The sequence below is a fragment of the Myodes glareolus genome, chromosome 1 (assembly GCF_982192425.1).
Source record: "Myodes glareolus chromosome 1, mMyoGla1.1, whole genome shotgun sequence".
Lineage (NCBI taxonomy): Eukaryota > Metazoa > Chordata > Mammalia > Rodentia > Cricetidae > Myodes > Myodes glareolus.
The window spans coordinates 38,970,832-38,982,110 of record NC_142026.1 but is presented as its reverse complement, the minus strand read 5'-3'; positions in this window follow the sequence as shown (position 1 = coordinate 38,982,110).

Sequence of the window (11,279 nt, the reverse complement as noted above, 5' to 3'; positions counted from 1 at the left end):
TATTTTTTTTAGTTTTAGTATTTGGACAGCAAGTGTTCTTGCCATAGTTCATACATGGGTATGTTTCACGATGCATAAATTATCAAGTTCTTGCAGAAAGTCTCTTGTGTAATGTGAATTATTTTATATGTTGGGAATTTAACAATGAATAGCATAGTCATAGTTTTTATGGCCAAGGAGCTCACTAGAAGAAGATGAAAATGATTAATGTACAAGTAATCAATTGAAAAAAATAGAGAAGAGCTATAATATAAAATGAAAACAGAATGTAATACTGAAGGGACTTCTTGAAGGCAAGTGCTAGGTAAGGATATAAAATTTAAGCTGGGCTGCAAATGAGAAGTAGTTCCATATGTAGCTAAGGAAGAGGCCTTGAAGCAAGTGCATCCCAGGAAAATGAGCACCCCTCTCCTCCAGTAAAAGAGAGAATGAGAAAATCAAACCACGGTGTGGATAAACGGAGTTGCTTAAGAGCTGCAGAGAAAACAGATGATGCTAGGCTTTGCGCATGCTTCAGAAAATGATTTCTTCTTCAGACAGCTTGGTATGAAAGTTTGACTTTTCCATATTTAATATGTAGACACCTCATTCCCTTACACCTTGGTCTTCATGACTTGTGAATTTATATCTCGTTTTAAATGTCTTCAATCAGCATATTTTGTCTCTCTGCCAGACAGACCCTGCCCAAGCCAGTGAGTCCTATATAGGTGCACACACTGCTGATACACACCACTCACCTTTCACACTGAGGTAAAATGCATGAGCTAAGTGCCACCTTTCTTTAGCCAACACTCAGACTTTGGCTGTTGTGTTTTAAGGAAGACCTTGCAGGCTAGTTTATAAGGACAGTGCACAAGAAGCTTTGAGTCTTCAGTTTCCAAAAGCCTGGAGTAGCTCTGTGAACATGCTTTCCACTTTACTGCTGCAGTTGACAAAAAAGAAGCAGCCAAATTCCCAGCATAATGCCATCTGTGACTGACAATTAAGAGCTTGCCCTTTTAGAAAAAACTGTGAATGGGGAATATTGAATACAGCTTTGTGCCCATCTGTTTGTGACTCGCCTTAGAGAACTCTTGTTCAATGATTTGAAGACCAATTCTAGGTCTTTCCCACTCACTTTTACGTACTGCCTAATTTCTAAACACTTAAAACATTTTGAATAAAACTGAGAAGTTTGAGATCCAGATATCAGCAGATTGGAATTACTAGTTAACGCTTCTTTGGGTCTCCTTCCTTCTCTTATAAAGTCACTAGCATCACCACAAGGGTGTCACCTTCTAATGCATCACTTTCAAGGTTAGAATTTAACATAATCTATGTTTCTTTTTAATTTTTATATATTTTTTTTGCTCAAAAGTTTTTTTCCAAAGTTTATTAAATTATAAAAGTTTCCATTTCTGCCCCTCCTCCGAACACCCTCCCACTCCCCCTATTCCCTCTCTTCCTCCCTCTCCATCCCTAAGAGCAGTCAGGGTTTCCTGCCCTGTGGGAAGTTCAAGTTCCTTCCCCCCTCCCTCCAGGTCCAGGAAGGTGAGTATCCAAACAGACTGGATCTCAAAAATCCAGTATATGCAGAGGAAACAAGTCCCAGTGTCATTGTCAATGTCTTTTCAGAAAGACTCCAGGCCAGCCACATTCAGAGAATCTGGTTGGATCACGAGCTTGTTCAGTCCCAGTCCAACTGGCCTTAATGAACTCAAATTAGATCAGTACCCTTGTATCAGTGGGTGATCGTACCCCTCGCGGTCCTGATTTCCTTTTTCATGTTCTTCCTCCTTCTGCTCCTCATTTGGACCTTGGCGGGCTCAGTCACTTGCTCCAATGTGGGTCTCCATCTGTATCGCCATCCATCCTCGGATGAAGGTTCTCTCTGGTCTTGCCTTCTTTGCTCACGTTCTGTTTCCTTCTGCTTCTCGTTTGGACCTAGGGAGTTAGGTCCAGTGTTCCAATGTGGGTCTCTGTCTCTATCTCCATCCATCACCAGATGAAGGTTCTATGGTTATAAGCAAAATATTCATCAGTATGGTTATGGGCCAAGGCCGGTTCAGGAGGATACCAGAAAATGGAAAGATCTCCCTTGCTCTTGGATTGGAAGGATCAACATAGTAAAAATGACAGTTCTACCAAAAGCAATCTATAGATTCAATGCAATCCCCATCAAAATCCCATCAAACTTCTTCACAGACCTTGAGAGAATAATAATTAATTATATATGGAAAAACAAAAAACCTAGGATAACCAAAACAATCTTATATAATAAAGGAACTTCTGGAGGTATAATTATACCTAACTTCAAACTCTATTACACAGCTACATATTGAAAACAGCTTGGTATTGGCATAAGAACAGAGAAGTTGACCTATGGAATCGAATAGAAGACCCAGATATTAACCCACAAACCTATGAACACTTGATTTTCTACAAGGGGGCTAAAGGTATGCAATGGAAGAAGGAAAGCATCTTTAACAAATGGTGCTGGCATAACGGTATGTCAACCTGTAGAAGAATGAAAGTAGATCCATATCTATCACCATGCACAAAACTCAAGTCCAAATGGATTAAAGACATCAACATTAATCTGTCACTTTGAACCAGATAGAAGAGAAAGTGGGAAGTAGTCTACAAGACATAGGCACAGGAGACCACTTCCTAGGTAGAGCCCCAGAAGCACACACAATAAGAGAATCAATGAATAAATGAGACCTCCTGAAACTGAGAAGCTTCTGTAAAGCAAAGGACACTGTCAGTAAGACAAAAAGGCTACCTTCTGACTGGGAGAAGATCTTCACCAACCCCTCATCAGATAAAGGCCTAATCTCCAAAATATACAAAGAACTCAAGAAACTAGACACTAAAATTCTAATTAACCCAATTAAAAAATGGGGTGCTGATCTGAACAGAAAATTCTCAACAGAAGAACTTCGAAAGGCCAAAAGACACTGAAGGTAATGCTCAACCTCATTAGCGATCAGGGAAATGCAAATCAAAACAACTATGAGATACCATTTTACACCGATCAAATTAGCTAAAGTCAAAAACACCAATGATAGCCTATGCTGGAGAGGATGTGGAGAGGAGAACTCTCATCCATTGCTGGTGGGAATGCAAACTTGTGCAGCCACTGTGGAAATCAGTGTGGCGGTTTCTCAGGAAAGTGGGACTCAACCTCCCTCAAGACCCAGCAATTCCACTTTTGAGAATATACCCAAGAGATGTCCTATCATACCACAAAAGCATTTGTTCAACTATATTTATTTTTTAATCTGTGTTTCTTGATTGCCCTTTAATGGCTCCCTCAATCAAGATATCTTTTTCATTTCTCTTCCTCACTGTGCTTCTCTTTCTTGAACATCTCATTCCTTAGGGTTCTCTTCTTCCCTCTCCGTCTTCCCTCCCTCTCCACTTCCATAGTCTTTTTCCACCCTCCTAAGTTTCTCATTAGGTCTTTTCTGTTTCCCCTTTCTAGGGACATTCATGTATATCTCTCTTAGGGTCCTTCTTGTTACTTGGGATCATGAACTATAGGCTGGTTGTCCTTTGCTTTACATTTAATATTCACTTATGAGAGAGTGAAGATGGATGCTTAAAAGAAATCCCACACTAGCTCAGAATGGAGAATAATAGAGGGTTATTTATTTAGGGGTAGACTCACATATCAATATACTCTGCTGGAACAGAGAACAGCAACCGAATCCCACAGCCAGAAAAGAGGCCAGATGTGTGCTTTACATCAGCATAAATAGTATAGGAGGCCATGCCAAATTGGCTGGGTAACTTAAAGGCTACTGGCTGTAGGAATTCCTACAGCACCTTCCCTTTTTTTTAAAATAAGAGAGTTCTAAACCTAATACAAAATTATATACAAAAAGAACAAATACATCAAGCAAGACACATGGGATAAATGTTTTATTTATTATCCTATCCTAATGAGTTTAAGTCTTGTATAATAAGTGACTTGGCAGGCTGGAGAGATGTCTAGTGGTTAAGAGCACTGGTTGCTCTTCCAGAGGTCCCAAGTTCAATTCCTAGCAACCACATGGTGGCTCACAGCCATTTATAATGAGATCTGGAGCCCTCTTTTGGCCCGCAGGCACACATGGAAGGAATGTTGTATACATAATAAATAAGTAAATCTTTAAAATAAATAAATAAAATAAATGACTTGACCAACTCGTGAGAGGAAATTAACTACAACTATCTAGTCTTCAACCTCGTCGAAGATCTGAGAAGGAAAATAATATTACTTGAGTAAGCAGGAAGTACAGTTAAGTAACTTCCAAAATGTACAACAAGTAACAGAGACAACTGGCTGCCTGGGCAATCACCCAAAGTCTCATTAGCAATGTTGAAGCAACCAACTTTGGCTAAGGTCTAGAGTAACTGACAGACCATTTTCAGAGGCAGAAAATTTTCAAAACTGTCTTTCCCTGTCTTGGCAAGATTTGATAGTCTTTTTCCTTGTGTCCTGCTTATCCATTTCTAGATATCATGTACCATTTCAGTGGTTGAGGCATGGGCATTCATTTGCCCAAAGGTCAGTTTTGCCAAGAAGAAAACAAGCTGCAAGTGGAGTGTTTTCAGTGCTCAATATTCTCTTGGGAATAGAACGGTGCTGCCAGGAGTAATTGTGTCTCATTTCAACAGAACCCTAAGTTATTTAAATGCCATATTTTGCAGTTCTTTGAAGTAGCTGAAGATTAACTATCTATGCAGAATACAATCTCTATGAATCTAAAGAACCTGAACAGTCTAAGTATAAGTATGACAAACATAGATGACTACTGATCTATAATTCTTGATACCTATATAACTTAAAGACTAAGAGTTCATAGTGAAAGATTATACAATAAACAACTGTGCAACAAATGAGGACAATGATGTCAAAGTGTAAATAATGTATATCTTGATCAGAGGTAGAAATGTACATTGCAATATGATCCAAATATTGTAAGTAGAGGTAAAAGCATACATGCATACAATATGACAAAATAACTTTCTCTGATTTAAGTTTGTATCAATATATAAGAATCTATAGCAATGTAAATTGCTTATAAATAATAACTCACAAGTATGCACTTTATTGCTCACTATTATTAGTTTTAGTAAGCTCACACTAATTTATTATCCCATCCAATTTGTCTGAATCCACATGGGGCACCAGATGAAGATGGATGCTTAAAAGAAATCGCACACTAGCTCAGGATGGAGAAAAATAGAGGGTTATATATTTAGGGGTAGACTCACAAATAAGTATCTTCTGCTGTAATGGAGAACAACAACCAAATTCCACAGCTGGAAAAAGGTAGATGTGCACTTTACATTGGCATAAATAGTGTAAGAGGCTATACCCAAGTGGGTGGATAGCTTAAAGCCTACTTGCTGTAGGAATTCCTACTACAAGTGAGTACATAACATGTTTATCTCTGGGTCTGTGTTACTTCACTCAGGATGTTTTTTCTAGTTCCATCGTTTTGTGTGCAAATTTAAAGACACCATTGTTTTTTTGACACTGAGACTTTCTCCATTGTATAAACACACCACATTTTCATCTATTCTTCAATTGGGGGCATCTAGGTTGTTTCCAGGTTCTGGTACTATGAATAATGCTGCTATGAACACAGCTGAGCAAATGTTCTTGTAGTATGAGTGTGCATCCTTTGAGTGGTTGATATTGCTGGGTCCTGAGGTAGATTGTTTTCCAATTTTCTGAGAAACTATCATACTAATTTCCAAAGTGACTTTCTAAGTTTGCACTCCCGCCAGCATTAAAGGAGTCTTCTACTTATTTTTGATTGTATTATTTGGTGATTTGATGTCTAATTTCTTGAGTAATTTATGTAATTTGGAGAGCAGCAATATGTCCAAAGTGGAGTTAGAGAAGATCTTTTCCCATTCAGTAGGTTGCCACTTTGTCTTGGTGACTGTGTCCTTTGTCTAACAGAAGCTTCTCAGTTTCAGGAAATGTATTTATTAATTATTGCTCTCAGTGTCTGTGCTATTTTTGTTATATTTAGAAAGTATTCTCCTGTGCCCATGCAATCAAGGCTGTTTCTAACTTTCTCTTCAATGAATATCAGTGTGGCTTCTTTAAAAAATAAAAAAAAGCATAAGCTGTTTGAGGTTGTGCAATACAAACATTTAATTCATAAAAAGATGGGATTTTTTCTCACGAGGATCAAAGTAAATTACGTTATTATTCTCATTTTTGTTGTTCTTTTCAGGCAAGTTTCAATATTTAGTCTAGTTTGACCTCAAATTCATAATCTTCTTGTCTTGGTTTCTGGAATTACAGGTGTGAGCTAATATTTCCAAGGTAAAGTTTATTGTATTTGAAGTTGCTATTAACAATAGTGTATAACTTGAACTCATTGGCACAGGATACCACTTCCTAAATATAACTCTAGTAGCACAGACACTGAGAAACAATTAATAAAAGGACCTCCTGTAACTGAAAAGCTTCTGTAAAGCAGAGGACACGGTCAACAAGACAAAATGACAGCCTGCAGAATAGGGAAAGATATTCATTAACCCCACATCAGACAGAGGTCTGATCTCCAAAATATACAAAGAACTCAAGAACTTGATCATCAAAAGAACAAATAATTCAATAAAATAATGAAGTACAGACCTAAATAGAGAACTCTCAACAGAGAAATCTAAAATGGCGAAGAGATACTTAAGGAAATGCTCGACATCCTTAGTCATCAGAGAGATACAAATCAAAACAACTCTGAAATTCCATCTTACACCTGTAAGAATGGCCAAGATCAAAAACACTGATGATACTTATCCTGAGGAGGCTGTGGGTTAAAGAAAACACTGCTCATTCCTGGTAGGCGTAAAAGCTGATACAGCCCTTTTGGAGGTCAGTGTGGAGATAATTCAGAAAATTAGGAAAGAACCTTCCTCAAGACCTGGCAATACCACTTTTGGGTATATATCCAAAGGATGTTCAATTGTACCACAAGGACATGTGTTCAACAATAGTCATAGCAGCATTATTTGTCATAGCCAGAACCTGGAAACAGCATAAATGTACCTCAACCAAATAATGGATAAGGAAAATGTGGTGCATTTACATAATGGAATACTACAAAGCAGAAAAAAATAACAACATCTTGAATTTCGAAGGCAAATGGATAGAGCTAGAAAACATCATTTTAAATGAGGTAACTCAGACCCAGAAAGACAATTATCACGTATATTCACTCATAAGTGGTTTTTAAACATAAAGCAAAGAAAACCAGTCCAAAAATCACAATCCCAGAGAACCTAGCCAACAATAAGGACTTTAAGAGAGACATGCATAAGTCTAATCTACATGGGAAGTTGAAAAGGACAAGATCTCCTGAGTAAATTGGGAGCATGGGTACCTTGGAAGAAGGTTGAAGAGGAGAGGAGAGGCAGAGAGGGGAGCAGAGAAAAATGTAGAACATAATAAAGATCAATAAAAAATAAAAGTACTATCAAATCTTTAAAAAAAATACCATGAAAGGCCTTATTACTAAGTGGTTACTAGAAAATCTTTAAGACAGTTCAAAATTTATATTTATTTATTTATTTATTTATTTATTTGTGTTAAGGTAGTGTGCACTAGCAGTCCTATGGAGGTCATAGTCAGTACTTTCTCCACACTGTGACTTGGGAAGAGAAGTGAACCCAGGGCTTTAGTGAGTTTGTCAGCAAGAGCCTTAACCTCTAGAGTCAGCTCTCCAATCCTAAACAAGTTTATATCTACTGTTTCTCCAGATAATTTGAAAGTAAAAATTTAAGTTTCTTTTGTCATTTCAACAATGTTTTTTTCTAATATGTTTTTGGTTTAATGGCCAAAATTTCTATTATATTTTTGCCTGATAATAACATGCAAACTCTAGGATGTTTTGTTGAGCGAGTACTGTGAATATCCAGGACAAAGTCACCTTCACTGTCTAACATTTTCATTGGGCCCATAAGTTAATTATCTCCAGCTTCTTTCTTTTTTGCTGTTAAGTTTTGTAAGACAGAGTTTCTCTCTATAGCACTGACTGTCCTGGAAGTTGCTCTGTAGATCAGGTTGGCCTCAAAATCAGAAATCCATAGACCTCTGTCTCCTGAGCGCTGTAACAAAAGGCAGAAGGGAGAGATATGCTTCTGTGCTTTTCTTTTGACAATTAATCACATCTCTCCTCCTTTTCTCACTGTCCAGCATGTTGTCTTGTTCAGAACGTAGTGCCAGGAGAGTTCAGTGACTCTGACATAATTCATTAAGCTGCTATAGCTATAGCACTATTTTGAGTTCTATGAGACACAGGGAGACTCCATTACAAGAGAGGCTGGCTTTTTTTCTGTTCTTTCTGACAAAACTATCTAGAGTCAAACTTGAGTCCCAGGAGTCTGATGATCAATGATGTCATCTCAGTAAAGAGCACAATATGCAGTAGTCACGCTATCACTTGATTCTTCATCATTCTGGTTTATTTCCAATTAGCCTATGTTTAAATGGGTACATGATGAGGAAAGTCTATCTTTACCACATGAAGTGTTCATATCACAGATCAAGTGTCTCTATGCAATAACTTTAAGATTGTGTGTGTGTGTGTGTGTGTATGTGTGCGTGCACATAAAAATCTTGTATCTTATTGGTTCTACCCCTTAGAAAAATTTGAATGTAAGTAAAACTGTTGAGGGTATAATGAACATGTCTCATTACTTGAGTGAGAACTGATTCATATGTTGTATATTTAGCACATAATAATCCTTGACATTTCATAAATTACCTTAATATTCCCATGCTCTTTGAATAAAGGCATAAATGAAGGTTTAAGTAATTCTTCTCTGCCTAGGTCTAGTCCAACTAAGCTTGCATATAGATTAAGCTAAGACAATGAGCTTTCGATCAGAATTAGAACCTCATGCCCTGCTTCAGTGGATGGGGAAAGACAAGATTCTGCTTTTTTCCCCTTATTACTCCTTTTGCAAAATAATAATATTGTTCCTCCTTTTTAACAAGATGGATTTAAGTTTCTTCAACTGATTCTGGGACAGGGAGAATGTTTCTAGGAACACAGAAAAAAGGACAGAGACTGCCTATCGATCGGTCAGCACAGAAGTACTGTAGCAGAAAGCACATCCCTGTCTCTTATTTATTTCCTTATAATAAAAGCCATGATCAAATTGAATTTGGTTCTATCCTCCACAAAAAGGTGAGGTTTCACTCTAAGAAGTTTTTAGGGCCCAAAATGAAATTATTGAAAATGGGCAATTGGAAAAGATGAACTTGTATTTACTTAATATAAATTTCTCAGAATTTAATCAGATAGATATAGTAAAAATAGAATGATTTTTAAAAATTGTTATTCAGAAAATGTCAATTATTTATGCTAAATAATATTGTTTATCCTATACTGATGAACTTTTAAGAAAGTTGAAGATGGTGACGCAGGCCTGTAGGCACAGCAACATAGGAATATGAGAAAAGAGGCTATTTTGCTTGTTTTTATTTAAAACTTTCTTTTATGCAATATATTTTAATTATATTTTCCCCTTCTCCTACCTCAAGTGTTACAAGTATGAAGGGAAAGGTATCCTGACTTGTTAGGAAGGCAGGCTATTTCCGAAGCTGGTGTCCACGAGGATGTGACAATCCTGAGCCTTTCCAAGAGAAAGTTGTTAGAGCTGAGACCTGCTTGGCTCCCCTACCCCAGGAAGTGTTCCTGCAGAGGTTAACAGCTCCTTCTGAGCTCTGGCCCAATGTGTTACTTTTTCTGTTTTTCTCTGCTAAGAGGGAAACTCCAGCAGAAACGTAGCCATCTTCTACCATCCTTCTGGCGATAAATTGTTACATCTGCTCTACACTTAAGGGGCAGTTTCGGCTCTGGTTTCACAGCCAAATTGTGTTTCTTTCACTGGCTCATTTTAGCCTTTGACTATGTGTGTTTCTTTGGCTCTGGTTTCAGGGACAAAGTGTTTCTTTCACTGGCTTTGGTTTCAGAGGCAGAGTGGTTTTTGTTTGTTTGTTTTGTTTTGATTTTTTTTTTTTTGGCCGGCCCTTTTACCCTACACCAGCTCCTCCTTACCTACCCAACTTCGTGTTTCTATTTTATCCTTCTTATTTAATCTTTGTGTCTTTCACATCAGGCATTTCCATCTCATTCATATCCCCATCCTTTCATATTCACCCTCTGCTCTTTCACCCTCAACTTCAAAATAAAATAAAATTTAAGAGAACAAAGAAAAAAGCAAGAGAAGGAAAAAAATCAATCTCATCATGGCAGCTGTAGTGTGACAGTGAGTCACACAGAAAAATCTTTTATCCATATATCTTTTCTTGCAAGTGTTCATCATAATTTTTCATTGATCTGGTATGAGGCCTCCGGTTGTCACTACACTATCGATGCTGGATCCTCACTGAAACCACTCTTGGTTATCGGGCTGTTGTGTTATGTTGTGGAAATCCTGTAGCTTCACATGTTCCAGCAGATGGTGTGGGCAAACTCATAACCCTGGTTCTGGGCCTAGGTTGGTCAGCCTGCCAGCTCCTCTTTGTTCTCAACACCTGGGTGAGATCTGCACTGCACTAGTGAGTTCACCCCTTGCAGAATGAGCAGGTGGTGGAGTCAATTCTTTTGTGTTCATGTCCTCAGGGTCAGATCTCCTACACTTTCAGGGTCAGCTCTACTGTGTGGATCAGGTGTGGTATAGGGCTACCCTCAGGAGTACTGCAGCTTATAAAAGGCAGGACCAACTTTCCTACTTTTTGGACCGAAGGGCTGTCTCTCCCACCTGTCTCAGGAATTGATGGGTTGAAGGTAGGGAGGACGTCTCCCCTGCCCATATTACCACATGACAGATAAGTAATAGGACAGCTCTCTCATGCTCGCAACTATGGAACTGGTGACCTGCTGTAGGAGATCTTACTGCCAGTGGTTACCAACCCACTGGGATGTGGCCTCTTATACTGTATATGCCGAAGTAAAGCGTGCGTCTGGCCTCTCTGTCCTGGTTGCAGATTTTGGTTTCTGATCTCTGTTCAAGCAGAGGATACTGATTTGTGAGTCTACCCCTAAATAAATTAGCATCTATTTCTCAATTCCAAGCTAGTGTGGGATTTCTTTTAAGTATCCTTCTTCATTTGGCGCCTATGTGGATTCGAACTTCACACCTACTGGGTGGGCACCCTAATGGCCTAGGCGGTTCACGGTCCAGACAGTCTCCCAACCCTGCCTGCTTGGCTTGCTTTCTCCTAAGTGGTTGTTTGTAGAATCCCCGCCACAGTGGAGTTTACTGTGTGTGGTAACTTG